The sequence below is a fragment of the Carcharhinus amblyrhynchos genome, chromosome 19 (assembly GCF_965287045.1).
Source record: "Carcharhinus amblyrhynchos chromosome 19, sCarAmb.v2.hapA, whole genome shotgun sequence".
Lineage (NCBI taxonomy): Eukaryota > Metazoa > Chordata > Chondrichthyes > Carcharhiniformes > Carcharhinidae > Carcharhinus > Carcharhinus amblyrhynchos.
In genome coordinates, this window is record NC_137342.1 from 23,852,366 (window position 1) to 23,869,219 (window position 16,854).

The window sequence follows — 16,854 nt, forward strand, 5'->3', positions numbered from 1 at the left end:
TTGATGGGTGATGTCAGGGAAAAGAATGTCAGCATTAAATAAGATTGAGAGAGAGAGAAAAGTGTGTGAATATGAATTGGTGCAGGAAGGATGAGTGTTAACATGAATGGGAGAACATAAGGACATAAGAACTAGAAGCAGGAATTGGCCCTGTGGCCCCTCAAGATTGCACTGCTTTCAATAAGATTGATCTTTTCATGGACTCAGCTCCACTTACCCGCCCGCTCACCATAGCCCTTAATTCCTTTACTGAAAGGAAGAGGGAGGAAAGGCTGTGTCAACATTAAGGGGAAAATGAGAATGAGTTGTGGTGTCATCATTGAAGCAAGACAAAAGTTGAAGCTAATAGATCCATTCTGCAGAGGTACCTGGCAAGACCAAGGATATACAGAAGATGCCACTTGCCTTCAGATGAGTGATTTACATTGCTGTAGACACCTACACTTTCTAGGGATTTGGTATCTTACATCTGCCACATCCTCCAAAGGAATTGATGCTGCAGGGACTGGGAGGCCATCCATTGCCACTGACTCTAACAATGATCAAGATTTGGCCCATCATGTCTGCATCAGCTTTCCCAACAAGCATCATGACTTGGTGCCATTCTGCTGTCTTTTCCCCATAACCCTGGACATTGTTTGTATTCCAGTAATCATCTAACACCCTTTTGAATGGCTTGATTGAACCTGTATCCACCACAATTCCAGTGAGTGCATTCCATGCCAGCTACCCCCATCCTCATCCCCCCACCCCACTTCATTAATAAGGTGCACAATTAGTTCTCCTGGAAGAAGCCAGCCAGGCTGTGAGAGCAATGGGACTTGAAGCAATCTCCAGATTCCCACAGGTGCTGTATACCATCGACTGCTCTTATGTGGCTTTAAGAGCTCCCTGGAAACAGCCGCTACAATTCGCCAACAGGAAACGGTTCCACTCTCTTAATGTTCAGTTGGCCTGCAACCACCATTGGCAGATTATACAGGTATGTGCAAGATAGCCTGAAAGTTCCCACAACTCATGCATCTTGAGTCACTCACATGCCAAAGATCTTCCTCAGTGCATGCAGAGTTGGCTCCTCTGTAACAAAGACTGCTCACAAATAATGTGGTTGATGACAGCTCTTTGGTGTCCACAAAGTGCTTCAGAGGAGAGGTATCATGCTGCTCATTTTGTGACATGCTCATTGATTGAGCAGAGTGTTGGCATGCTGAAGATGCATTTTTGATATTTGAGCATGTCAGTTGGTGCTGTTCAGTCCTCTGCCCAGAGGGTCTCAAACATCATTGTGGCTTGCTGCATTCTACACAACCTGGCACTCCAAAGGGGAGATGCAATGTGTCATGACAGCTGACGTAATTAACTACAGGCATATCGAACTGTTTAAGGAAGATTTCTGTTTTGTTTTAAGGATTACAAGGAAAGACACTGATCAAAATGTGGCTGATACTGTAAAGGGACCATTCTAAAAATTTCTATGTGGATGACACTGACAGACATGGGGTTTCACACCTGAAGGGATGGCAATGCCAACATCAAACAGAGAAATTTGAAAGGAAGGTGTGTACAATGCAAAAGGCTGGACCTTTAAATCACTGTGTTTCTGTGCTATTCCGGTAACCCCACATGTTTACTATGGCTAATCCATCTAACATACACATCTTTGGACACCAAGGGACAATTTTTACGGCTAATCCATCTAACTTGCCCATCTTTGGATCGTGGGAGGAAACAGGAGCTCCCGGAGGAAACCCACTCAGGGCACGGGGAGAATGTACAAACTCCACACAGTCACCCAAGGCTGGAATTGAACCTGGGTCACTGGTGCTGTGAGGCAGCAGTACTAACCAGTATGCCACTGTGCCGCCCTGTCGGATTGACTTATAAGCAGTTTTTCATTAAAGCTGTGTGAAATCATTATAATTCTTAAAAATGAAACACATGATTTACTAAAAGTCCTGAACTCCCATTTCATCACTGGTGAGTATCATAGTCATCTCATTGCCACAACACATTTATTTGTTGCACCACTGCTTGTAACAAGGCAATCTCCTACCGTAGGTACAGTAGAGTTATTCATGGGTATTGATGGGTGGAGTTTATCTTTAGCTGTTGTACCTTCATAAAATTGCATTTAAATTGCAAGTGACTCTGTCCCAGTGAACTGAAAAATGATTGTATCCGTATATTGCTTACCTGATACAACAACTCAAGATCTGATGTTCTGTTTCGGACTAATGAAGCCTAACATCCTTTGAAGTTTGTAGGCAGCTACTGTTTCCTGAACATAATGTGAATTCAGCATATGAAATTCAGAAGGGTAAGACCACAATTTAAAAGAAAGAAAGCTAAATGAAGAGCTCTAAGTATTTGAGAGGTTTAGGATAGACGATGATACCTTAACTACATCAATTGAAATTGGTCATGATGTAAACAACCAGAATAATCACATTTATGAAGTGGATAAGATGTAAGCAAAGATTAAAGATGTAGGCCGCAATTCTCTGATCCTGCTGTGTTAATTCTTTGGTTCAGCAGACTGGGAGAATCCCACAGTGGCCAATTCACGGGCTTTGCACAAGCATCTGCGCCCTGCTTGTGTCTCCCAGCACTGGCTTTCCAGTGGCTTCTGGTCCATGGCAGAAATCGGCAGGGAGATGCACAATCATTTAAACGGCCTTTTACTATTATTTCAATATCATTAGGTGACCCGGGACTGAAGTCCCCTGCTACCACCTTGCAGTTGGGATTGGTGAGGGAAGGAGGAAGGCCAGTGATCAGGATGGGTTGGGGGGTGAGGGGTCTGCCAGGGGAGTGGGCAGCCTGCTGGGGCAGGGTCGGGACTGTGGGAGGGCAAGGATTGGACTGTGAGGGAGTGCTTACTGTGGGGGCACTAAGAGGCAACAGTGCTAACCATTGTACCACTGTGCTGCCCATAGAAGGTGATGATGAGCTGCTTTCTTGAATTGCTGCAGTCCATCTGTTTTAGGCATATCCACAGTGCTATTAGGCAAGGAGTTCCCAACTTCTGGCCCAGCAACAGAGAAGGAAGGGGGCAGCAATATAATTTCAAGTCAGGATGTTGTGTGGTTTGGCGGGGAACTTGCAGATGGTGGTGCTCCCATATATTTGCAATACTTGTCCTTCTGGATGGTAGGATTTGCAGTTTGGAAGGTGCTATCTCTTTGCTCCTAGTTAGTGGGGTGGGCAGTGAAGAAACCAGCACAATACCGCAGTCCAATTTTACAAAGTCACCCAAGTACCTCACCACTGAAGATCTGTGATGGGTGGGTATTGCTACAAATTGCTACAGGGGAGGTGATGGCCTAATGGCATTACCGCTAGATTATTAATCCAAAAACTCAATTGACGTTCTGGGGACCTGGGTTTGAATTCTGCCACGGCAGATGGTGGAATTTGAATTCAATAAAAAACACCTGGAATTAAGAATATATTGATAACCATGAAATGATTGTCAGAAAAACCTATCTGGTTCATTAATTAATGTCCTTTAGGAAAGGAATCTGCCTGGTCTGGCCTACACATAACTCCAGAGCCACAGCATTGTAGTTGACTCTCAACTGCACTTGATCAAGTAGGGGTGGGCAATAAATGCTGGCTAGTCAGCAACTCCCACAAATGCACAATTATTCTATGTTTTTATGATTCTAAAATTAAAATATTAATGATGTTCCTTAATGGATTCCAAATATACATTTGCTGAATTCATGTTTATCATATAAGATCAACCACAAGTCAAAAGGTAAGTTACGATCAGACCCTCTACCTGATATATTCCCAATTTGGGGGGAAATTGCTGCAAGGAACCTAGATTTTTCTGAGGTGTGGCTTTAGCAACCCCTGAACTTGCATTGACTTCCTATGAAAAACTTAAGACCCTGGAGTACATTAAATTATTTTGTGGAAATATCATCAGTGTTGCCAGATGTAGAGTATTTCCTTCTCTGTTTCCAAATAAACAATGGCTCTAAATTGGTCTGTTGACTACGTTTTGTCCCTGCTGTTTTCTGACATTTCAATAATGAAATCAGATTGTTGGATAGTTTCAAAATCAAAGTAGAATGAAGGCTTGTATTTGTTTAAATGAACATATTCCATTTGGTTGAGAATGTAGGTGGGGGGCTGGTCAGGGGATGAGAGGAACCTAAGCAGAATTGCTTGTCATTTTCCAGTATTGTCGTAATGTAGAGAACCTTATCATCTTTCGTGATATGTATCTGGAAATCCTTCTTTAAACCCCATGACTTTGCTACTTCTCTACCTGTGCTTAAAAAGCTCCTGCAAATCCATCTTTCTAAACATGCTTTCAGTTATCTCTTCCATTGATGCTCAATTCCTCATTGTGTGAGCATTCTGTGGCTTTCTTGTCTGCATCACCAGTGCAACAGCAACTGCAGTGCACACTATTTATAGAATTTCAATTACAATTCCCTTCCCATACCTAGTGGTGCACTAAGGCAGACTTTTGTCATTTTCCATAGCAATAATTCCCAGAACAGGTCACTAGACTGTCTCCAGGGGCTTATACTTTGAGGGACGCCACTCCAGATCACGCATGGCTGACCAGGTGTCTCTCCCACTCTTAGTGCCAGTCATTGGCATGTTTGAAAGGATTTACAGGTTGACACACTCAACGTACTTGATTGTGTTACCAATGAACCTTCCTTGGCCATCAAGTCCTGGGGGAAGACTTGAACCTAGGGTTATTGCTCTGAGACAAGGACGTTACCCACTGCACCACAAGACCTCCAACATTCATAGAATGCACTGCAGCAACTCATCAAGGCTCCTCACCTTCCAAACACAAGAACTTTATCTTGAATCCTGCAACTTTTACTTCAAGTAACACAGTATTGTGATTTGGAAATTGACCACTGTTCTTTCAATGCCAAACTCTGGAAATTTGCCACTTAGAAGCACTGTGAATTGTACCAGATTGAAAGGACCACAAAGGATCAAGAACGCAGCTCACCATCACCTTCTCAAGGACAACTGGGGAATGGCAATAAACACTGGCTTTGTCAGTGACACACACATCCCATTAACAAATTAAAATATATCAAAATTCCATTGTCTGTAAATCTATATTACTTACTATTCTACCCAATTCCACATTCTGGTCTTTGATATTACATCAGAGGTGACTAAAGAATGGTGAATAACCACTCTGGCTAAATTATCCAATTCTGCACTGGACAAAAGATACATCATCCACCAACATGAAAACCAAAAGATTTACTGACAGTGATCAGGCACTGTTCAGAAAATATAAATCCTTCTAAGTAGCTTTTTTTCCAATGTAACCAGATGTGGACAGTGTGTGATCAGGGCCTATTGAAGGTCCAATGAGTTGAGGTAGTAAATGTGGAAACAGAAATCTTAATCTGTGTTATAAAATAGCTTCAGGCACAAAAGTAAAATTTGTATTTCTGCAACATTAAGTCTCAATAATGTAGCCAAATATTATGGGGTAATTTTTCATCTGTGTGTAACTTTATGTAGTCATTAACTAATGTACGCCTTCAACTGTTGCCAATATGGGGATGTAACAACATGATGATTCATGGCTGACAGGAAGTTAAGCCACCCTATTAGAAGTCACCCATAACAATAACAGTCTAGCACATTCACTGTTAGGAAATGACTCTCTTCCTCACATAAAACATTAAGAGAATAGCAATCCCAGAACTATGTTGCAACATAAGAGCACATTGACCTTAAGTTTGAGTCAGCGGTGAAGAAAGGATGCTCACCACTGACCTCGAAGAAAGCTGAACTCAGAGATCTGACAACTCCTGTGGCAACAGCGTTAAGGGGGCGATTCTCCCAGCACATACGCTGCTAGAGCACCGCAGCGGTTCGGGAGACATCAGTGGTGGCCGTTTAGCAGGCTCCCTGCTGGGCACCACGGCTTCCAAGCGTCTCCTTCTCCAAGTTTTTTCATCAGCTCCGTGCCAGATTTCCATATTTAAATTTGAATTTACATTCCATTAGCAGGTCGGGAACTGAAGTCTCCAGGCCAGCTAGCATCTCCTCGCTGCCAGGAGTGGTTCATGATATTTCAGTTTCTTCCTTAACCCCTTGTATAAGTTGCAATCTTTATTTTGCTCTCTATAAAAATGTTTAAAGTGTGATTTGATTATCTTACCTGGCTAACCGAAGGAAGTCTCCTGACACAAATTCAATGCTTGCCCATGATAAAAAAAAGGATGAACTGATACATTCTAGCAAATTATGCATCTGGAACATGATTATTTGCATTGCCCATTAGCCAATGTTAGTGTTATCCTCATTGGCAGCTTGGTACGACCACGTGCAGCAAACATCAGCTTTATTAGACTGTTACGTTTTGGACTGTGGGCAAAATCTTACCAAAAAATGGCAGAGTGTAGTTTCTGGCGAGAAAACCATCATGACTTTCCAGAGAAACCAGTCAGTTTTTTTTTCTCCAGATTCTACCACAATCTGCCAAAAACAATCAAGGGATTCACGGCATCCTAGATGGGGCAGGACTTAAACACGCTGGCACAACCCTGCTGCTCAGAGATCGAGGTGCCATCTTTAAAGGGTGCTCTGGTCAAAACCCCAATAAACAAACTTGCGAACTCGCTGGGGTCTTTTAAAAGAATTCTGGATGAGTATACGGGATTTTATGGGATTGGGAGTTACAGATAGTTCTATGGCCTGGTAGGTATGGATATGATCGGCGCAACTTGTGGGCCGAAGGGCCTGTTTGTGCTGTTGTGTTCTATGTTCTAAACCTCCTCCCACTAACACTGAGGCCTCAGGGGCTCTCCTCTCCACCCCGACCGGAGCATCCATTCACTCCGACCTCCCCCTCCAGTGATCATCAACCCCTTCTGTTTTCACCACCCCAAGTGATCACTGGCCCCTTCTCTTCACCCCATCCCTACTATCATCAGCCCCTTCTCACTCTTCCCCCACTGTGATCATCAGCCACTTCTCTCCCCAGCCATCCCCCTGATCACTGCCTCCTCCTCTCTTGCCCCATGATCAGTGGCCCCTTGTCTGCACCCTCTGTGATCATTGGCTCCTTTTTTCTCCCCCCCCCCCCCCCCCCCCCCCCCCACTATGATCAATTGCCCCTTCACACTTCCTACAGTCAGAGCTGGCACCCCCCATTTCTCACCATGGTACCAACCTAGCAGTGTCAACTTGTGCCAAGGGCCAGTGCAAGGAGTATTGCCATGGCACTATCTGGCCACTTCCCTCATCCCCTAGAGCTATACTTGTCTTTTTGCTATGGGCAATAATTGATAATGTCATCACAAGGGACAGGTAAGATTGAAAGTCATGTTCTTGCTGGCAAGATTTGCAACTTCACAGAATCCTATTGTGCAGAAGGAGGCCATTTGGCCTGCATCAACCACAATCCCATCCAGGCTCTATCCCCACAATCCCATTTACCCTAGCTAGTCCCCCTGACACTAAGGGGCAATTTATCATGGCCAATCCACTTAACCCGCACAACTTTGGACTTCTGGATCCTGAGCTCCTCACTGATGGTGACTGTGGGCTCAAATTTCAGCCTGTGTCTTTAACTTAGGGTAAAGTGAAGAAATCATGTGCCCTTTTGTAAGATCTGCCTAACAACAGGCCAGGATGACAGGTCTGTTAAATATTAATGGGGAGGTTGAGAAAATATGAACTGTTCATAATTGGGGACTATTGCAGCAGCATCTCAGTTTAAATTAGTTAGGCTACTAGTCTCCAAAGCCCCAGGAAGGTGTGGAAAATATCAGCTTGTAAACAGTTATGCTTTAAACTGTCCAAGATAAGCGAGTTTGGGTCTCAAAACTAGCTAATCAGCATTTCTACCTGGATACATGGTGCATGTAATTCACGTTGCCATGGAGATAGACTTTGAAAGGGGAAGGTTCTCTATGAAAACTCTGGCACAGGCAGTCTCCCAATACGTCTGAGAGAAACAGCATCTAAAGGCTGAAAGTCTCATAGGTTCTCCACACGGGGATGTAGATGGGATCTCCTGCTCAGGTTGAAAAGACCAAATTTGTGAAGATATGAAACAAGGCTGGAAGATTTGCACAGCTTGTACTAGAGGGTGAATGGCCAGGATAAACCTTCATTGTGAAATATAGATCTTGGATTAAAAATGATGAAGCTGGGAAAGGAAAAAGAACAGATATAAACCCTAGGAAGCTAATAATCATTTTAGACTACTTCCGGGAGAATCGAATAAAGTGGGATTTTTGCTTGTGTGAAAAGTAAAAGGTGAAAGTTCTGTTTGGCAGTTTCAAGTTTAAGTTGTCCATCCAAAATTGTTTAGTTAATGTTGCTCTGATTTGCTTATTGTATTAAAAGTCTTAAAATATGAAATCTTGCCTATCATCCTTTCAACTATCAAATTAAATTTTGAATTTCTTGTTAAAAGTTAACAGACTCCATAGAGATCACAAGAGATATAACAAAACAAAGTTGTGTTTTCTATAGCCACTGGCATTGCCTTTGATGGAGTGGGCTGCAGGATGGGTTGCAACCTGAGATATAACTCTTTGATGGCTTTCTTTGTCAAATGTAACTTCCTCAAGCACTGCATTTGGGTTAATAGAAATGGGAACACCTTGGATTGCATATTCTGAAGGAGGATACCAGTGGTGGCTGATTTATAGAATGTTTTATTTTCTTCAAGAGAAACTGGGCTATTCTCTATGGGAAATGCACTGTAACCTATTTTAACTTGGGAGATTGGTCTAATGAACCGAACAGGGCAGCCTTCACCTCAAGGGCATCTCCTAAATCTGGGAGCCTGCTGCCTGGAATCTTCCAACATTTTTGACTACTTGTGCCTCCTGCCTAGCAAGGCATGAATCATTTCAATGGTGGCAGGGGTGCTTTAAGAGTTTTGGCAGCTGTGTGCTCGCTCATACAAACAGCTTGAATGCTTGTGGAGGTTTGCCATCCAAAAAGAAAATAAGGGAATGATGAATCATTAGGCAGGAATAACAATGCATGAAAAGTCAGGACATCTTTCACCCAGAATCTTTCCTGTCTTGAATTTCATGCCAATAGGAACTTCTATCCATCCTTTTATTTTTCCCAATTCAGCCCAGTGAATGACTTTCAACGTGGCATTAATGCAATATCAGTTTTTAGTTGGTGTAGTAATATTTCTGCCTTTAAATTAAGTTTAAATACTTTGATGAGTGGAATAGGTGTTCCTAATTCCAATAAAGGTGTTAGGTGTTCCTAATTGTAATAAAGGCCATGGTCTGTTATTAAAATGCCAACCATACCTTTCCGATCTTCATCATGCACTCCATTATCTCAGAAATCACAGAGGAGTGTTCAGTGAAGAGAATAGTAAAGTACGAAGCAGGGATATAATGATCTCCTTCTTTGCATTGTTTGTGGGAAAGTAGGATAAATGGACAGGGGCTTACCATGAATAAAAATTGAATGCTAGTTTACTGGCATTGTAAACTCCGTAAAGCACGTGAAAAGCTTTACAGCACTCAATTCTCACATAAATTCTCCTCAATAAATGGTTGAAGCTATTGAAGGAAAAAGTGCAATTTGCTCAGGTAGTAAAAGCTGTTATGAATTGTAATATCAATTTTGAGTTAAACACGACGATCCTTTGATATCACAATGAATCTTTGAACTGCTTTTGATGAATCCAGCTTAGCAATGGCTGCGGCAAGCAGACATTCAGGGAATTAACCAGCGGCATTGACTGCTGGTTTATTCCAACTTTGCCTAAGTTGGCTGTTCAAAAGAACCATGAGTGGAATGTTTGAGAAGGTTCTGGCATCTATGTGGCTCAGTGACTTAGAAATTTTGTATGCTTCACAGTTCTAGTTGACATTTGTCACATTTGATGGGAGCGTGGTTTATGCCCCTAGAAACATAACCATTCGGTTTGCTCCCACAATCCAAAGATTTGGGGCGGCACTACTGCCTCACAGTTCCAGGGATCTGGGTTCAATTCCCATGGGTCACTGCCTGTATGGAGTTTACATGTTCTTCCCGTGTCTGCATGGGTTTACTCTGGGTGCACCAGTTTCCTTCCACAATCTAAAGAAGTGCAGGTTAGGTGCATTGGCCATGCTAAATTGCCCCTTAATGTCCTGGGATGCATAGGTTAGAGGATTAGCGGGTAAAGATGCAGAGTTACGGGCCTAGGTGGGATTGTTGTCAGTGCAGACTTGATGGGCCGAATGGCCTCCTTCTGCACTGTAGGGTTTCTATGATTATATGTGTGGTTAGGTACATTGGCCACGATAAATTGCCCCTTAATATCCCAATGTGTAGGTTAGAGGGATTAGTGGGGTAAATATGTGGGGTTACTGGGATAGGGCCACGGTGAGATTGTTGTTGGTGTAGAGTTGATGGGCCAAACAGCCTCCTTCAACACTGTGGGGTTTCTATGATTCCATGTAGCCTTGTAGACTGCTAGACTCTGCCACACTTATGAACATGGGTAAGTGACTCTTAGAAGGTTAACATTAAACAGCAAGCCAAATTTCATTTGCTGCACATTTTGCCACTGAAATAATTGTTATGAAAACCTTATGATTATCAAAAGATAATTATAGCTAAGTGGTTATGGAGTGCTTTATATTTTTATAACCTTCAATATTGACCAAATAAATGGCCTACAAACAACACCCACCCCCATCTCAACCACCACCCCCCCCACATCCCTGCCACCCCAGCAAATTTAATGATGTGTAATTTATTCCAAAAGGAAAGGCAGTAAAAGTTAATAATGAGATAAAATCCTTTTATTAAAATTGGTTTATAGAACAAAATGACAATGATATCCTGGAGTGATTCCCCAAGTTAATACTGTTATAGGCATGTATGAGGCCAGAACAGTGAGAGAGAAACACGGAGAGAAATGGAGAGCAGAAGTTTATTTTATTTATTAGCGTCACAGGTAGGCGTACATTAACACTGCAATGAAGTTACTATGAAAATTTCCTAGTCGCCACACTCCGGTGCCTGTTCGGGTACACAGAGGGAGAATTAAGCGTGGCCAATGCACCTAACCTGCACTGTCTTTTGGACAGTGGCAGGAAACTGGAGCACCTGGAGGAAACCCACACAGACACAGGGAGAATGTGCAGACTCTGCAAAGAAGTGACCCAAGCTGGAAATCAAACCTGCTCCCTGGCACTGTGAGGCAGCAGTGCTAACTGCCGTACCACCATGCTGCCTAAAGTGAACAGAAGAGCGAAAGAATAGAAAATAAGTAGTGAATCTCTTTGTATTTTACCTTTCAGCAACAGCAAAGAGGGTCAAGTAGTACTTTTCCCTGCAATATTGCCAAACGTTTTCAGCAAGTAATGGTAAAGAAGGTGCTGAAACGCAGTACGCTTTCTGTATCATATGTAAGCTAATTGGATTCTTTGGAATAGACTGGAAATGGTGGTGTGGATTTCTGTTCTTCAGTAAAACTTTGAGGAAGTTTAACAAGGTTGAAGAAAGATTTGCTGAATTGCAATAGCTCCAGTCTGAATTTGTGGATTGGGTTCCTATCTCTTGTTGATTGAAGCAATTGATTACAGAAAGGAAGGAAGTTTCTCTGTGAAAATGACAATGCAAGCTTTATTTCCTATACTTACTGGCAGTAAGGAAAGTGCATAACTAACAACAACCCAAGCAGCAACAGAAATGCAGCACTTTGAATTTGAAAAAAGTATATATATTAAAAGCAGATGGAAGCTGATGGGCCAATAAAGAACAAAAAGATTGCCCTCTGTGGGGAAGACTGACAAAGCTGTCGAACAGCACATGGTGACACAATGCTATAATAGACGTATTATTTGGCCCCCTGTCTTTTGTACAGGGGAAACAAAGAGAAGGTGAAAATTAAGCTGGAAAGGTTCCATGCATCCTTTTACGGGATAAAATCCTTCAAAAAATCCATGCCTGGAACAGTGGTGGTGTTTAAAAATGTATGTTTTAATCAGAGTGAATGTAAGGTCTCAATCAATTACAACTATGGCAGCAGTCTTCCAGGCATCAGCTGCTGCATACAGGGGTTTAAAAGCTAAATAAAGTTCACATTTTATGCTGGTAAAGAACATTGTGCAACAAGATAACATATTTAGATTTTAGGTCTGGAGTTCAAAGCCTCTGCATCATTTTCCACCCAGGAATGAGTGGAAAGCTCCTCAGGGCAGCTTCATCTCTATGTCTGAATCACCTATTTGCTGACATGTCCCTCTCTTGCTTTGCAATGCTTTGCCTGGAAAGTGATAATTGATAAGATCCATCCCATTTTCTTCTGAGTAGCCCAAAACTTATTTAATTATTTGCAATACATTTGTTGAATATTTTTACTATGTACAGAGTACTTTTTACACACAAGTTGATAAATGCAAATTGATCACTAGACAATTTATATTCATGTGTATTTTACTAAGTACATAGTGAAATGTGCACTCATGTACACTACCTAATAATACTTAATTACAGTGGTGCCTTTTTTTTTAATTCATTCATGAGACATGGGCTTCCCTGGCTGGCCAGCATTTATTGCCCATTCCTAGTTGTCCTTGAGCTGAATGGCCTGCTCAACCATTTTAGGGGCAATTGAGAGTCAACCACTTTGCTGTGGCTCCGGAATCACATGTAAGCAAGACCAGGTAAGGAGGGCAGATTTCCTTCTTTAAGAGATATTAATGAACCAGGTGGGTTTTTCCAACAATCAACAATGATTTCAAGGTCATAGAATGATTATCGATAGATTCTAAATTCCAGATTTTTTTATTGAATTCAAATTCCATCATCTGCCGTGACGGGATTCGAACCCGGATTCCCGGGATATGAGCTGAGTTTCTGGATTAATAGTCTAGTGGTAATACCACTGGGTCATCGCCAGCCCCATTTCTACACTCCTGAGGAAACTAGGTATATAAAAAAATTCATCAACAAGGAAGGACCAGTTTGACTTTTCATCTAACATCCTGACCGGGATTCTCCGCCCGGCTTTTGATGAGCAAGAATAAAGATGGGTTACAGAGAATCCAACAGAAACTCCCAAATCATGGACCATGATTTTCCATCCCACTGACCCCACACCCGCCAATGATGTAATGGGGTTCCTGCCGGAAAGCATTGGAACCCGATTACCATACATTATCATGTCATTAGTAGGCATCCCTGCTCATCGTTTCCCAAAGTTCAGATATCCCCCCCCATTCCACCACCGACAAAACATCACGTTGATGAGATTTACCACACATCTGGACCAATGGTAACCTGGTAAAGAGAACCAGCCGGGAGCGCATTGGTAATTATAAACCTCGATGGGAAGGGGAAATGCCCTGGCAGTGCCCTTTGGCACATGGGGCAGTGCCAGGGAACTCCAGTTGGGGGAGGTCTGCAGGGGTGGGGGCGGTTGAAGGGTTTTCTGTGTCCATGTGGGGGTTCCCCATAGTGGCCTGGTCTCGGGGGGGTGGTGGTGGAAAGAGAGGTGGTTACCTTGGGTGAAAGGTGGAAAATGTGCGTGGGATGTCCTTGTATGGTGGAACGTGGGGTGGGGGGAGGAATATTTTTTTTTAAGACTGCCCTAAAGCTGACATTGCTGGTGGGGTGGGATCATGCTGAGCTCACCCCTGCCAGCGTCATCTTGTGGGACACACTCCTTGGATTTCTCTTCACTAAATATTTAAAAATTTGGCAGGAAAAGTTGGCAGCGGAGCCGGTGGGCAACACACCACTTTCTCCCTCTGAGCTGACACTTAGTTAAAAAGTAAGAAAATACCAGCCCCTGTCTCTCCAATCACAGTATCCTAAAAGATCATGAACAGTCTCTATTGGCAGAATTTTCTAATCTATCCGCACCCCCCCCCCACCTTCCCCGCCACCCTCACCCACACCAGTTAAGGTGGCCCACCAGTGCCAGCAGCGAGATCTTCGTTCCTGCCAATATCAACGGATTGTCCTGTTGTTCACTGCCTCTGCCACTGGCAAACCACAGCGGGAATGGCCGGAAAAATTCAGCCAAAGTATTTTTGCCTTCCTTTCCCTCGCTGGCAGGTTATTCCTAAACCTTTTTATTCTAGAAGCGAAAAATTATTCCCAATCACTGTTATAAACTAATTTGGAATCCTGTCCACTCTTCCATTTAACTTAATATGTCTTCTCTATATTTTCACCTGAAAGGTCAGATCAGGTCACAGTTTAATGTCTCATTTGAAAGACAAAGTATTTCCGAGAGTTGAAGTCTTGTTTCAAATGTAAATTCTGGAAACAAAGATTGATTAAAATCTGTTACAACATGCCAATTATATACCTGTCTAAAACCTACCTTCCTTAATTTGCAAAGTAAACTAGGTCACAAAGTCAGTATATTTGTGTGTGTACGAATCCTTCTCAAGCCTGTTACCAGGGAGAATTTTGAAAAATATGCTGCAAAACAGTTTGTAGCTTCAGATGACTTTCCAAAGGTAGCATGGTGGCACAGTGGGTTAGCACTGCTGCTTCACAGTGCCAGGGAAAACATAATAAATTCCTAGTAAACATATGAAGATGCACAAGACAGCCCTCAATAGATTTAACTTAACATTAATGATAGGCTCATAGATGATAGATGATGGGGATGGCATGGTGGCACAATGGCTAGCACTGCTGCTTCACAGTGCCACGGACCCGGGTTTGATTCACGGTTTGGGTTACCATCTGTGCTGAGTCTGCATGTTCTCCCCTAATCTGTGTGGTTTTCCTCTCGGTGCTCTGTTTTCTTCCCAGTCTGAAAGACGAGCCGGTTAAGTACATTGATCATGCTAAATTCTCCCTAAGTGTTCCCAAACAAGCGTCGGAGTGTGGCGACTAGGGGATTTTGGAGTGCAGAGGAGGTTTACTAGGCTGATGCCGGAGTTGAGGGGGTTGAGCTATGAGGAGAGGCTGAATAAACTAGGCTTGTACTCGTTAGAGTTTAGAAGAATGAGGGGAGATCTCATTGAGATGTATAAGATGATGAATGGGATGGATAGGATAGAGGTGGAGAGACTCTTCCCGCTCAGAAAGGATAATAGGACTAGGGGGCACAGCCTCAAGATAGAGGGGGGAGCGGTTTAGAACAGAGTTGAGGAGGAACTTCTTCACTCAAAGGGTGGTGAATCTCTGGAATTCTCTGCCCGTTGAAGTGGTGGAGGCTACCTCGCTAAATATTTTTAAGACGCGGGTTGATGGGTTTTTGATAAGAGAGGGGATTAAGGGTTATGGGGAGAGGGCGGGAATGTGGAACTGAGCCACGACAGATCAGCCATGATCTTATTGAATGGCGGGGCAGGCTCGAAGGGCTAGATGGCCTACTTCTGCTCCTATTTCTTATGTTCTTATGTTCACTGCAGTGTTAATGTAAGCCTACATGTGACATTAATAAATAAACTTTAAACTGATACCCAATTTGCAAGCATGTTGCAGCATTGAAATGTCACCAGCATTTGGACACAGGGCAACATTTCCTTTAACTCATTAGCAATGTAGAGCAGACAATTTAATTTGGTGTTTGGCCAGAAACTATAAAACCAGTGGGTACAACAGCAGCACCATTAAGCAGCTTCCAAAGAAAGGTGTGAGATATCTTAGCGTATACAAGTGTTGCTTTGTGTGAAGACATTGAAGTTAAAAGGACTCAAACAGGGCTATTCTAGGAAATTTCAATGAAACAACATGCAAGAACTTTCTATTTGTTCCCTATAAAATTTGTCTCTTATACATTGTTTTCTCTGAATAGCATAGTGATAATACTCACTCACTTTGAGTCAGACAGCAAGCATTGCATTATCAGCACTGGTGTCTCCTTCATGGCACTGTGTTCTAAGTAACCTATGGAATCCTACAGGGTCCCACAGCTAGTTATTGGCTTCATTTGTTTGAATAAACTGAATCCAGACCAAGTTGTAGTAACTACAAACACCTGCACTGAGTTTGTGAGTCTCCAAATCACATCTGGTGCTTTGAGGATGATTAACAGCAAATGGAACCAGTTTTATGAAGAGTTTGGAGACATATTCTACCTGAACGAGACGTTGTATAAAAACTAGATCCAGAGCTAAATAAAGATATATTTGTTCTTTCATGTAATTTTCTTTGGAACATGTTATTAGCTAGTTGTTAAAATCATCTCTGTATAGCAGATGTGAAAAATTAACTTGCGTAGGAGAGAAGCACTTATTCCATCGTAACAAAACAGCTTCTGTGAGTCTGTAGGCTAAGACTAGTCGGAGAGTCATATGACAGGATTTTACTGGCATGCCCAGAATCGGGGAGGCTGAGGCTCGCAGAACGGCATTCTCCGTTGGCCTCTGGCGGGATCTTACGAGCCTCAGGCAGACGAGGCGGTAAAATTCCACCAAAAAAGACATAGAGCAATACAGCATGGAAACATGCCCTTGGGCTCAACCAGTCCACACCAATCATTGTGCTCTCCCAGTCAGTCCCAATTGCCCACGTTTGGCCCATATCCTTCTAATCTTTTCCCAACCATGTACTTATCCAAATGCTTCTTAAATAGTGATCTTAGGCTGGTAGCTACACTATCAATTTATTGTTAGTAGTACTTCATGCGATGTTTATTGCTGGTATAATGCTTAGAAGTATGTATTTACATATGTGTATAGTGCTCTGCACATACACATTCATGTGTGTATTGCTTTACTCTTATTGGTAAATATTTAGCATTTAAGAGCACAGGTAGTGTTGAAGTAAATCCTTCTTCAGCCTTTAAACAGATTCATGAAACTAGAAATGATGATAGGCCTGAGAATTAACTTCATTTATTCTTCTTTTGAAACATCAATCGTTGATTGTGCATTGATGTGGGGCATCAGGACACAG